Source organism: Artibeus jamaicensis, unplaced genomic scaffold (assembly GCF_021234435.1).
Source record: "Artibeus jamaicensis isolate MK-2021 breed Jamaican fruit bat unplaced genomic scaffold, CSHL_Jam_final contig_444, whole genome shotgun sequence".
Classification (NCBI taxonomy): domain Eukaryota; kingdom Metazoa; phylum Chordata; class Mammalia; order Chiroptera; family Phyllostomidae; genus Artibeus; species Artibeus jamaicensis.
Window position 1 is genome coordinate 5927805 of NW_026521831.1, and position 13200 is coordinate 5941004.

The window sequence follows — 13200 nt, forward strand, 5'->3', positions numbered from 1 at the left end:
GAGGGGAGATGCAGGGGAGCCCTGTGTGCACGGGAAAGGGTTACACGGGTGTCAGGCCGCATCCCATGGGGGGCCGGCCGCAGGATCCATGCCCCTGCCTCAAACAAGCCAATGCTGGTTTCACAGAGGAGGGGCTTAGACTTGGCTCCCACTGGGTCCTCGGGCCTTTTTGAGGACACTGTCTGAGCTCTGGGCTGTCTGAAGACAGACAAGAAGCAAACTGGGCCCAATACCACTTGGTACCCACACTGTCAACTCTGCGGGGGCAGCAGCCCGAGATACCAGCCTCTTTACTCAAACGGGTGCAGGGTGGGGCCCTGGGCGGGGGCTGTGCAAGACACCCAGTGCTCTGTGCTGGCTACAGCCCACACCCCCAAGCCACGAGGCTGGCCCTGCTGTGCCCCCAACCCTCCTCCCATGCCACCCAGCCCGGGGGCCCCGTTACTGCCCCCCTAGCCTGAAAATGCACCCACCACCCAGCACAGGCACCTCTTTTTTTCCCTCTGGTGCTAGTGGCCACAGGAGACCAGGGCTCCGGCCCAGGCTCTGTGTGCTCAGGCCGGCCCCATTCCCAAACGCACACGCGTGTTCCTGGCTCTCGTGCATCCACCAGCCATCCGCCCGGCAGTCAACAGACATTTATACGACACCTTTGCTAGACATTTGGCTGAGCCAGGGGGCCGGGAAATGATGGCCGTGGGCCACATCCAGCTTGAAGCCTGTTTTGGTAAACGAGGCCTCACTGGGTGGAACACACGTGTGCCCGCTTGTTTACGTGTTGGCCACGGCTGCACTCCAGGACACAACGGCAGAGTTGGTCGTTGTGACAGAGCTCATCATACGCCCCATAAAGCCTCAAATACGGCCATACAGGCTCCCCGGTCTTTCCAGAAACAATTTTGCCAGCTCTTGGGCTAGACTCTTCGCTGGGTGGGGAGGGCATTCCCTGCCCAAGATGCTGACAGTTGAGTGGAGGGAGCGAGTTGTGGACACTATGATTCTATTACAGGGCAGGCAGGAAAGAAAGTGCTGAGGAGGCCCAGAGACAAGAGCTGCCAGTCCACAGGAGACGCTGGAAGGGGTCTGAAGGCTGGACCTCGCAGGATGGATTGGCCTTGGCCATGGGCATATGAAAAGGTCAGGGAAGGGCAGCCACAGGCTGGGACCTGCCTGGGCAAAGGTGCCGGCTCAGGAACCGGGGCTGTGCCCCCAGGAGGCGGCGGGTGTTGTGCTCAGGTATGAAGGCCAGGTGTGCAATCAAGAGACTGAAGGAACACGGCTGGAAAGCGAGGTCTGGACAGGGTCCGGCAGGGCCTGGGACACCAGCCTAGGGGGGCAGGAGTTTATTCTCTAGGCACAGCCAGTTTTTAAAAAAGTTTTCGAGTCGGGGAATAAATGGGGAAGCTGTGCTTTGGGACCATTAAAAAGGCAGCCAGGTGAAGTACAGACTAGAGATTGATATTTCCAAGAGAAATTAGGCCTGAAGATTTATTCCCCCCAACCCAGTCAAATGAAGTAATGTATAAGAAGGATTTTGTAAGCTATAAAATGTATGGGATTATTATGATTATTTATTAGAACAATAATGCTAACCCAGGTAAGATTTAGGCCTTTCTGCTCAGATTCATTTCCATGTTTCAATCACTTGAACAGCTCCCCCATCCTGGGTTGCATTTCAACTTCCCCAGACTGCAGTCTTGGCCCACACAATGCTGGGCGGGGCGTATTGAGCAGGAACGCCCAAGCGTTCAAGTGTTCACATCCAGGACTGTCCTCCTTGGCATGACACAGAACATGCCGTGGCATTGTAATGTCACATAGCAGGGTGGGGAACTGTGTGTGGGACAGATCCTCTCCCACCAATGGGGCCCAGACACGTCCTTGATGTGGCCTTGACACTGAAAAGTGTGACTCTACTGTAATCCGAGTGTCGCCAAAGGGCTGAGCCAAGGCATGAAGGGCGGCAGCTTCCCGCAGCCCCACCAGCATGAGGGGGGAGTGAACGGACGAAGGCTGGGTGTGGGAGCTGTCACCGCTCAAGGAGGGGACAGCGGACCACTCTGAACATCCACCGAAGTCAGGAACCAACAATTCATGTAATTAAAGAGATATGATCAAACTGTGTCTTAACAAGTGACACTAAAAATCGCCAAATCAAGTTTATTTTCCTTAGTAATAGCATGTAGGTTATCATGGCAGCGAAGTGTGGGTTCTTAGAATGAGTACACAGTCAGTTGGCTGGTGAGGAGACGTGACTTTTCCAATAACCCCCAGTGGGGGCGCTAAGGAGCAAGCATACCCAGAAGCCCTTGCGCTGCCATCTGCAACAAGAAAGCATGCCCCCGTGGTCACTGCGCCCTCGGCCTGGCCCTGTGATGAGCAGTCCATGGAGCGGGCTGGACAGAAGGCTGGTCAAGCTCATAAGACAGCAGGGAACACCTGTTTAGGAGACCACAGGATGGCGGCGGTGTGTGCGCGTCATAGTTGCTACAAAACCTAGCAACCCTCCTCTTCCCTACAACCTGTGAGCACCCATAAACGTTTATAACTTCTGTCTTCACGAAATCTACGGTACACAATTGAGGCGGTGTGGTTGGTTCTCTCAGAGAGTAGGAAGGGAGGTCAAGGTCAGTCTGGGTGGGTCGGTTGGTTGGTTGGTTGGTTTTGGTGGGGAGGGGAGCTGTCTGTTGTTTATCCTCTGCACCAAGAAGCACTCGGGCGAGACAGTGGTGAGTGCGGCCCCCGGAGCCGGCACACCTGGACTGGGACCCCAGCTCTATTACTCCGGGCAGAGGACAGAGCCTTGCTGTTGATCGGAGAGATGGCAATGGACATGTCTCTGCAGTCGAAATGGTTTGGCGAGTTTGTGGGGCAATGGACTGAATGACTCTGTGGCACTGGGAGTCACTCCTCTCTGGCCCAGTGGACGCGTCCCATCGGCTGACGGTTCCACTGGCTATGAGCCCGGAGCCCTGTCACAGCCACCTCTGCTGTCCCAGGGCCAGAACACATGGCCTGCTGTGCCCTAGGTGCTGTCTGAATGGCATGTCCTGGTGTCCTCAGCAGGTGACACTAATCCAGAGCGTCACCCCCTCGAGTCCTCAGAGTCACAGGGGAATGAGCAGGCGCAGGGAATGTGAAACACTTTCCAGTCACCAATGGGAGGCCAGAGGGGGTAGGGGGCCCTGGAGACGCCATCCCAGCTGGCAGCCCCTCCCAGACCTTCCCACAGGTGAGCATGAGCCTGGGGACGAGCTGACCTTGACTGGCTGTGACAAAGGACAGTGGCACTGCTCGCACACCTGAGTTCGTGGCCTCAGCTTTGTGTCAGTGACACTGTTGTAACAGAGGCACATCCCTGGGACAGTCTGTGCAGAAGCTGGAGCCGGGTTGCTATTCTGTTTGTCTCTGGAGGCCAGGACCCAGGAGGCCTCTGCCCCCTCCAAGCACTTGACCCTGCTCAAAGTGGGAAGAGGGTGTAGCCCAGCTCTCTGTGTCCCTGGTTCAGGCCCCTGCTCTTCAGGCCCCCACAGGATTGCCTCAGCCATGTCTGATTCGTCCAAGAGCGCCGAGCCTCCTCAACTGCCCAGAGGACCCACAGCCCCTGGGTCCCTACAGCCAAATGGCCTGGCTACACGCCTGGCTCACTTTCACTGCTGTGGGCATCCCCAACCAGGTTCAGAGCATTCTCTTGGGCCTTTTCTCTGAGTGGGGGCCCATGGCTGGTGTAATAATCCTTGATGCTGCCCATGGCTGGCCACCTGCTACCCACACAAGGCCAGCTCCCCCTTTCATCCTCTCCCTGTTACAGAACAGACCCCAGGGGGAGGTGTGAATGATATACTATTACCAAATGGACCCACACTTGTGCTCTGAGAGTCCCCCGCCCTGTACTAGGTTCACCTTGCCACTGCCAGGGAAAGATGTCTCTCAATGCCAGAGATTGGTGAAAAGGAAAGAGATTATTTATTTAAAGAGTTATACAAACTTAAGAGTAATGACTTAATGTCTTCATTGAGATCCAGTCCCAAAGTCCTTTAGAATACCCACAAACTCACAGTCCTTCCTTCCCCCTCTGCCCAGTCCAGGGTACCATATCTCAGAAAAAGAAGTAGAAGTACATGGTTCTTCTCTGCCCAAGCCCCATGGCCCCCAAAAGACCCCACATAGCTGCTGCTCCTGGGTTTAAATCCCAGTCTTCCTCTGCCGCACCATTTCCCACTCCTCCCACAATTGGCCACAGCTGCCAGCATTCCCGTGTTTTCCAGCTTTACTGGGCTGCCATAGTAAGTCCGGGCAGGTGTGGCCTTGTGGTGTGGAGCCAATCATCTCTTACACAGGCTCTGTAACCAGGGGGAGTTGCCTGGTTATACCATGGGTTGAAGTCACTCCCATCCCCCTGGTTCAAAGCATGGCCACAGCTATTTAACATATCCGTGAAACCAGTTAAAGGTTATAGATATGTTAAATGACCATTCCAGAGGTTATCTGCAAACCTGTTGCTATTCAAAACAACTCTCAATGGCCCTGCTCCATGTGTCCCATCCCCCAGCTCAGACTGGTGGGGGTGAGGACATCTCATATAAATATATATACATATATTTCTAATATTTCCTGGAGACCAAGCTCTGGACCCCATTACAAATCTCTATTTGGGCCCCCCGCTTTGGCTGCACCCTGTTACATCCCCCCACAAAAAAACTTTTCCCTCCTGCAGCCAGATCTCCCCAATTCTGACCGCATTTCCTCCCTCATGGCAGTTGCACATCCTTGCATGGGAAGAAGGGGTTTGCTACCTGAAAATGCCATCATGAGATGATGGTCACCACTGGGAGTGTTTTCAGAAAACACCAGTCACGTGGCAGGGATCCGTGGAAACTGGTCAGACGTGGGCTTCTAATTCTGTGGGGGAGAAAGACCAGGGAGGAGCACGTCCACTGGGGCAATGGAGGAAGAACAATGGCTATGGCACCGTCTCGGGTCTGTCCCTCTTTCTCTCAGAACACCAGCGACACTCTCAGGGATCTTCAAAAGGAAAACAAAATACGAGGCCCGTCCAGAAAACGCCCAGCCATTGTTAATATAATGAGAACAGTTTGTGCAACATCGATGTAACCTGGCAGCCAAGGGGAGTGGACTGGAATGCGCATCTGTGCACAATGACGACTTCACTGTACTAGTCAGTGGGGGCGATAGATGTCACTGAGTGACCAGGTGCACTGTGTGGCTGTCACATTCAAATGACTGAGCTAGTAAAGCAAAAAATCTGCATCAAATTAAGCTTAATACAAATTAAGCTTGGACATTCCTCCATGAAAACTATTCGGATGATGCAGAAGGCCACAGGTGTGGGCAGCTGGTGACTGGCAGCTTCATCGTGACAGCACGCCCGCCCATGCACCCTGTCTCCTGTAGAGTTTTCTGACAAAACATCAAATCCCCCAGGTGACTCAGCTCCCCTGCAGCCCAGATTTGGTGCCCAGTGACTTCTGGCTTTTCCCCAAACTAACATCACCTTTGCAAGAGAAGAGATTTCAGACTGTTTATGAGATTCAGGAAATTACAACAGGGCAGCTGATGGCGACTGGGAGAACTGTGTGAGGTCCCAAGGTGCCTCCTTTGAAGGGGAGTGAGGAGTCATTGTCCTGTGTACAGTGTTTCTTGTATTTTGCATCTTCAATAGATGTCTCCGGCATGTGGCTGGACTCTTTCTGGACAGGCCTCACGTACCAGCTCTGACTCTCATCCGGGGCTGCTCGATGGAGGTGCTGTTTGCATTTGGGCAGGGGCTGTCCTGTGCCCTGAGGACACTGGCCCCTGCCCACTAGATGCCTGTAGTTCCGCTCCCCCTACCAGTCATGACAGTCACCACTGATTCAGATGGTGTCTGCTGGGGGTACAATCACCCCAGCCACAAACCCCTGCCCTGAGGCAGTGAGAGGAACAGCCGTGGAAGGTACACGTAGGAACTCACAGTCTAGGACCGCACTGTCCAATCAGAGGAGGATGCGAGCCACAAAGGTGGGCCTCAGGTGCAATTTTACATTTTCTTGTAGGGTCACTTAAAAAAGTGAAAAAGAAACAAGTGAATTATTTTTAATGATGCATTTTATGAAACCCAATATATCCAAAGTATTATCATTTCAACATGCAACAAGATAAAAAATCATTAATATACTTCCTATCTTCTTCAGCACCCTGCCTTGGAGATCCTGTGAGTCCTGGCCACAGCGCAGCTCCGTGAGGACAAGCCCATTGGAGCACTCAGCAGTCACCTGAGGCCACGGCGGGCTGGGGAGCGTGGGTGACTTTACAGTGACACCAGAGACAACAACAGAATCAAGCAAGCAGTGAGCTGCAAGCTCCGGCTCACTTGCTGGGTGACTCTGAACACGTGATTGCCTGAGCCTCGTCTTGCCTGTCTGTGAAATGGGACAATGCCCCTCTGTGTATGAGCTCCCTCCAGAGAAGAGTGCAAGCAGCAGGGCGACCCTCACTGGGCACCCATCGAGATCCCCTGACCCCACTTTGCTCTCTGTCCCCCAAGGTCCCCACCCAGTCTCCACTTCCCCAGGGCAGCAGGGTCCATGAGCGGCGTGCATTTCAGCCCTATCGGTTCATAAATGGTGCTTCTCCTAGAATGCCACCCAACTCAGGGAGTAGAGGGTAATAACATGGGTTTGGCGTCTTCGATATTAATAGCACCGAGTGTCACATGCTATGACAGTGATGAAGGTGGGTACGGACGCAGGGCCCCCTCTCTCCTAGAAGGCAATGCTCCCCCTTGCAAACAGAAAATAAACACAGCCCTGGCAGAGCGTGAACGCCAATAACTGTGAAATTTTGATTAAATAATAGATATGTGTTCAGAAGCACTGCTTTGTAGCATGTGATTAAGAAAGATAAGTAGACATTCTCACAGCCCTAATGGTAATAATTACCGCAGCACATCAAGTGCAGAATATGACACCAGAGAGCCATTATTAACCTTTCCCAGGGTTATTTTTTGGGGTGTATTTTTGACACCATGGACACCGGCCTTCAGAAACTGAAGAAAACCAGGGCTCAGGAAAATGCCCTCAGCTATTGCCCCGATACGTCGTGGGGTTGGGAGGGTGGTGAGGGGTGAGCAGGGGAGGGACCAAGAGCAACAGCGTGCAGGGGCATAAAAACTCTTGTGCACAAAACAGATGCTTGTTCAATATTGAACATCTGCCCAGTCTTATGAAGATTTGTATTAACATTTCTGCAACTGTCAGTAATTCCAAAAACTGACAGAGCTTCCCTGTTTACATTTTCGCTATAAATAACCACCTCAGACCCAGGCTTTTTTTTTTCCTGCTTGCATGCAATTTTTGGTTCCTGACATATGATCCCCAACTGCTCCTCATTTTCCGTCTTGCCCCGAGGATGAGGAAGGGTGGTGCCAGCTCTGCAGTCTCACCTCCTCCTTTGCTGCCCCTCCGGAACCGCCCCAATGCCCCACCCTGGCATCAGGCCTCAGTGCCCCTAAGCTGCCCTCTACTCTATGCCGAGTGCATCAGTTAGCTTCTGCTGCTTAGCAAGTCATCCCAACATGGAGTCGCATCAAATGATTGATCATTTGTTTTGCTTCTGATTCCACGGGTGGGGAATTTAGATGGGGTATTGCTTCTGGCCTTGGTGGGGCTCCCACCTGGTCGGCTCTCAGCTTCCAGGTTGGCCAGGGCCTGGCTGGCCCAGGATGGTCCCCAGGATGGTCCCCAGGATGGCTCATCTCTGCTATGCGCTCTCCCAGCAACCAGCAGGCCAGCCTGGGAGGACCTGTGCAGCAGAAGCAGGGATCCACAAGACCAAGTGGCAGTCAGCAAGGTCTCGAGGGGCCAAGACTCAGAAATTCCTGCTCCATCATTGCCATCGTTTCTGCTCCATTCCGTTAGTTAACGCAAGTCACAAAGCCAGATTTATTCGATCCAGAAATGGACTCTACTCGGTGAAAGAGTGCAAAGTCAGGTTGCAAGGGTGTAGGCTGGGAAAAAACTGTGGTCATTTTTGCAAACAAGATTCCCACCCCAGGCACAGCTTCTCGGCCATTACCCAGTGACCCTCGGAGCGGGGCAGGCAGGGATTGTCGTCATCGCCTTGCAGTTCAGGAACTGCAGGAGGCTAAGTGATTTCCCCAAGGTTGCTCGGCTACTAGGAGACATCATGAATCAAAAGCAAAGGCTCTGGGTGCCTGGAGAAGGCAAACAACAGGAAACACTCCCAAGTGGGCGGCAAGGGCACTCTGGGGGCTGGTGGTCACCACCAGGTGCCACCGCTGCCCATGCCCAGGGCGAGCTTTCTGGCGGATAAACTCCGCAGCCCTAGATGCCAGCGCTTTGAGTGGCATCAGAAGGTACACTTATTATTTCACTGATTTATTTCTTCCACCATCTCATTCAACAAAGGAATGAGGCCATTTGCAAAAATAGATGCAAATGTGAAAGGACAAGAATAAATAAGAGTGTCCAGGTGCTCATCCTCAAAGGCCCGAGCTGAGGTGTGCATGCCGGGAGGGATGAGGACCTGTGCACAGCTCACTGGAGTCCGCCCCATGCAGCCAGAGACGGGGCCAACCCCGATGGCGGGCACTGGGAAATCATATGAGGTCATCTCCGGGGGGTGCAGCTGGGGAGGTGGGAGAAACTGCTGCCATCTAACAGAAGAGCTTTGGGTACAAACGTGATACGGTCCCACCCAACAGGGCATAGTCCAACTAAAACACCAGTAGTGCATTGTTTTTTAGCTACTGGCCTTAAAGGGCCCCTGTGAAGATGTCAGTGAGCTTTGACGGAAGCGGTAGTGCATCATATTCACACAGCTGGGTGGTGCAAAGGTGTACGTGTGTTTCGTCCTTTAAGTCTCACAATCACCTTGTGAGATGCAGCAGATCTGATACTTGTTTTCCCAGCAAGAAAACTGAAACTGCCGTGTTCATCGCCTTGCTCAGAGGGGTCAGTTCAGGTCCTTCAAGAAGCAGGTGGCAGGAAGGATGAAGGGCAGAGGGAGCCGGGGTGGTGGGCGGGTCTGAGAGCTGAGGGAGGAGAGGGAAGGGGGAAATGGGGGAGGAGCCTCAGACCACATGGCAGCCGGCCCTGGGGGCACCAGAGCAGACTGCCTGTAAGAGGCGGCCCATTGGTGGGGCAGCAGTGGTCCAGCTACACAACCCACTGAACTCTGTCATTGGTTGGGGACCGCTGAAGGGGGGTGTGCCCTGGGGGTGAGCACTGCCGAGGGCACAACAGCCCGAGGTTACCTGCTGACACCCTGACCCCAGAGGGTTCTCCGGAAAGGACCTCTGGGCAGGACACCCACCGCTGTGGCCACTACATCACAATTATGACGCAGTGGCGTCAGATGAGGAAGAACAAAGAGGAAGACCTGGAACACGAAGGTCTGGGGGTGCGAGGGCCAGCAGCCCATGGGGAGCCTGAGAAAATCCTGGAGTGGACAGACCAAAAAGCCGGAGGGGCAGAGACTCCAAAACCAGCATCAACGCCAGGACTGCTACTTTGCTTGGACCCATCAAGCCGGAACATGCTGGAAAGTTGGGGCAAGTTGCTGGACGCCATGCTCAGGGGATGGCCTGGTGAGAAGGTCCAATTAGCCAAAGCCTTTGCAAACGCAAAAGCCACGGTGCCCGATTTAAAGAGGTGACAAGGAGACAAACAAAAGAAGAGTTTGGAGGCTGAGACTGTCTGCCTTCCAGGGTGGTATTTTCTGGTGACTGTTGCTGCAAAAAGCCTGCCAGCGTCACCCAGCTGCATGTCACATCACGTGGGCACCCTGGCATCGGAGAGGCTATATCAGGGCCCTGGTGTCACGGGGCAGGAAGTCAGTGATGCAGAACCTCTGAGTCACCCCCGAGCCAGAGACATGATTAGTTCACACAAGCTTTAAGGGACCACAGGCATCACCTGGTGCAGCCCTTCCACCTCCACTTTACAGATGAGGAGACTGAGGCCCAGAGGGAAGAGGCTTCCTCTAGACCAGGGTTCTCAACCTGGCTTTGGGGGCCCGGGTAAGGCCTTGGCCAGAGAGGAAGGACAGGCCTGATGGACAGGCCTGTGCTGTGCATCACAGGATATGTAGCCACATCCCTGGCCTCTGCCTACAATGCCAGGAGCATCTTCCAGGTCATCTCGACCAAAAATACCTCTAGACATTTTCAGCTGTCCTCTGTGGGGCAAAGTCCCCCTGCTTGAGAAGCACTTCTATGGGTCAAACACACAGGCAGCTGCAGAGAGGCACCTCCGACCCGACTTCTTGCTTTACAAGCCACAGCCCAGTAGCTCCAACATGACAGCAGTCTCGAGTGGGACAGGCCCAGTGTCTGCCCCGTGACGTCAGGGGTGGAGAAGGGAAGTGGGGAGCCCTCTGAATTCCACAGCTGTGCCCTGGCCACAGCAGAGAGGCAGGAAGAAGTCTCATATGCCACCAGGGCAACAGTGGAAAGAACTGCCCCTTTTCTCTTTTTAGTAGATCGGGTCTTTGCGTTATGAGCCTTATCCACAGCACCAAAGAAATAGGAAAACAGAGAGCATGAATCAGATGTTGTGACTCCACCCTCTTCTTCACTGTTTCCAAATCTCCAGGCCACTGTCAGGTTTAAGGAAGCATGTTGGGGCAATGACCCCGTGGAAGTGGGTTCCCTCCCTCCACATTGGTTGGGCTGTTGTAGGTGCTCCGACAGTGCGGATATTTCAGGCAGGATACTGCGGATGTGACCACTCCAGGCTTCTGGGCCTCCCTGGGCTGGCTGCACCTGGGCTTTTTGCACCATTTCCAACTCCTCCCACAACTGGCCACAGCGGCCAGCACTTTCGTATTCCTCCAGCTTTACTGGGCTGCCATAGTAAGTACTGGCAGGTGTGGCCCCGTGATGTGGAGCCAATCATCTCCAAGCTCTTACACAGGCTCTGTAACCAGTGGGGGGGGGGGGGCTCCCAGTTACATAATGGATTGAAGTCACTCCCATCCCCCTGGCTCACAGCATGGCCACAGCTGTTTAACATATCTGTGAAACCAGTTACAGGTTACAGATACGTTAAATGACCATTCTAGAAGTTATCTGCAAAGCTGTTGCTATGCAAAACAGCTCTCAATGGTCCTGCTCCATGTGTCCCATCCCCCAGCTCAGACTGGTGGGGGTGAGGACATCCTGCATATATATTTTTCTGATATTTCCTGGACACCGAGTTCTGGACCCCATTACAAATCCCTATTTGCCCCCGCCCCTTGGCTGTACCCTGTTACACAAGGAGACGACACTGGCAGAAGCTGCGTTGTCACCTGTTATTAAAATGCCGCTGTAGGTTGGGAGGGCACAGGGGTCCCCACAAGCTCACTGAGTACACTGGAAAGCACTCCGAACCTGTCTGAAGTGCTAGGTCTCTACCCCAGCCTCCTGGTTGTGGGATTTCGGGCAAGTCCCATTCAAGTCTGCCCTGTGTGGTCGTTTGGGTAATTTGCTGCCCCAGGTGGTGATGAGAGGTTGAAATTGGGTCTGCACGTTGCTTGTTAAGTCACGTGCCCCAGGACAGATCTGTGTCATCCCAGAGAAAGCATCTCGCATCTTCCTAATTCTCACAGAGACAGTAGATCGGCCAGCCGCTGTGCTCCACTGTCTGTTCATAACCTCAGTTTCTTTTTTTAAAAATATGTTCATTGATTTTCGAGAGAGAAGAAGGGAGGAAGGGAGGGAGAGAGAGAAACATTGAAGTGAGAGAGACAGACATCGGTTGGTTGCCTTCCATACACACCCCGACCAGGGAACAAGCCCAAAACCCAGGCAAGTGCCCTGACTGGGAATCAAACCCACAACCTTTTGCTATATGAGACAACGCTTCAACCCACTGAGCCACACTATCCAGGGCAGCCTCAGTTTCTGCCTCAATGGACAAGGACACCTTCAGTAGCCTGTCCTCATTGCAGTTATAAAGCCCTTTCTTTCCCATTTGTTATTACTTCTTTTCCTTTTTATCCCCTTCAAAATGGGAGAGAGAAAGAGAAAAAGGAAAGAAGAGGGAGGAAGGAAAGAAGGATGGTAGGAAGGAACCGACCTTCAGGTTTATCACACTGAGCTTCTGGAAGGCAAGGTGGAAAGTGCAGGCAGAGCCTGGAGATATTTGGAGGATGAACAGGAGCATGACTTCCCGCAGTCCTGGGCAAGACGGGAGAGCTGGGAGCTGAGGGGGACTCTGAGTGTCAGGCTCAGGTTTTGGGGTGGGTGGAAGAAGTGGGGTTTGGGAAAGGGGCGTGGTGCAGGAAGAACTCGTCCATCATGGACAGGTGAGTTTAGAAACCTTCCAGGAGAAATGTCCCACCGGCAGCTGCCTGCACAGCTTCGAAGCTCAGGGAGGGAGCCTGAACCAGAGGCCCAGACCAACCAATCCTGGGGCACAAGGCAGGGGAGCCCATCAGGCGAACGCCCACAACTCCACTGCTGTCAAGGAAGGGAGGCGCTGGGAAGCCAAGGTGCACAGCGTTCCAGAGGCCACTCTGGCTCCAGCACTTCACACAGTTGTGGTTCTGGGTGGGACTTCATGCCTCAAATGCACAGAGAAAGGGTTCCGGGCCCCTCTAGAGGCAGAAAACCAGTGCAGAGGCTGAGCCAGGCAGCTAGGCTGCTGGAGAAAGAGACCACAGGGATCCAGGTCAGCTCTGAAGAACACTCCTGTCTGGGACACCTCTCCCACCTGGGCCTGTTTTCAGGAATTCCTTTTAATGAACAGCATGCACGACTATGGATTCTCTTCCCCCCGGGCCCCCTGTGCAGCCATTTTCAGCGGAGCCACTGGTTGAGAGCTGCACTGATCTCTCACGACGAGGGCCGTGGGAAACACTCTCATGTGGTGTTTAGTGACCACCCGCTGTTCCTGAGGACTAATTACAATAATAATAGAGTTTGCAGGATGCATTCACCCTGATCCACTTGATCATGGCAACAGCACAACAAGGTAGGACTATTATCCCATCATACAGATGAGGAAATGGAGGCTAGGCGACACAGATCAGCCCATCCGAGACCGCACATGGGGACACTCACAGAAGAGAGAGGAAATTGAACTAGACACACAAACACAGAACCAAAACGGCTCTGGGTATGCAGGCGGCAAGGACCACTTAGCATCCCTCAGGAGGCCATTTCTAGGGTGAAGCAGAGCTGGCTTTCCTTTA

General features: G+C 53.5%; 1 long non-coding RNA gene across 1 annotated transcript in view; it reads right to left on the minus strand.

Moving 5' to 3' along the window:
- Window positions 1-13200, minus strand: part of LOC128627559 (uncharacterized) — a 30899-nt gene that overhangs the window by 864 nt on the left and 16835 nt on the right. The window lies entirely within an intron of this gene.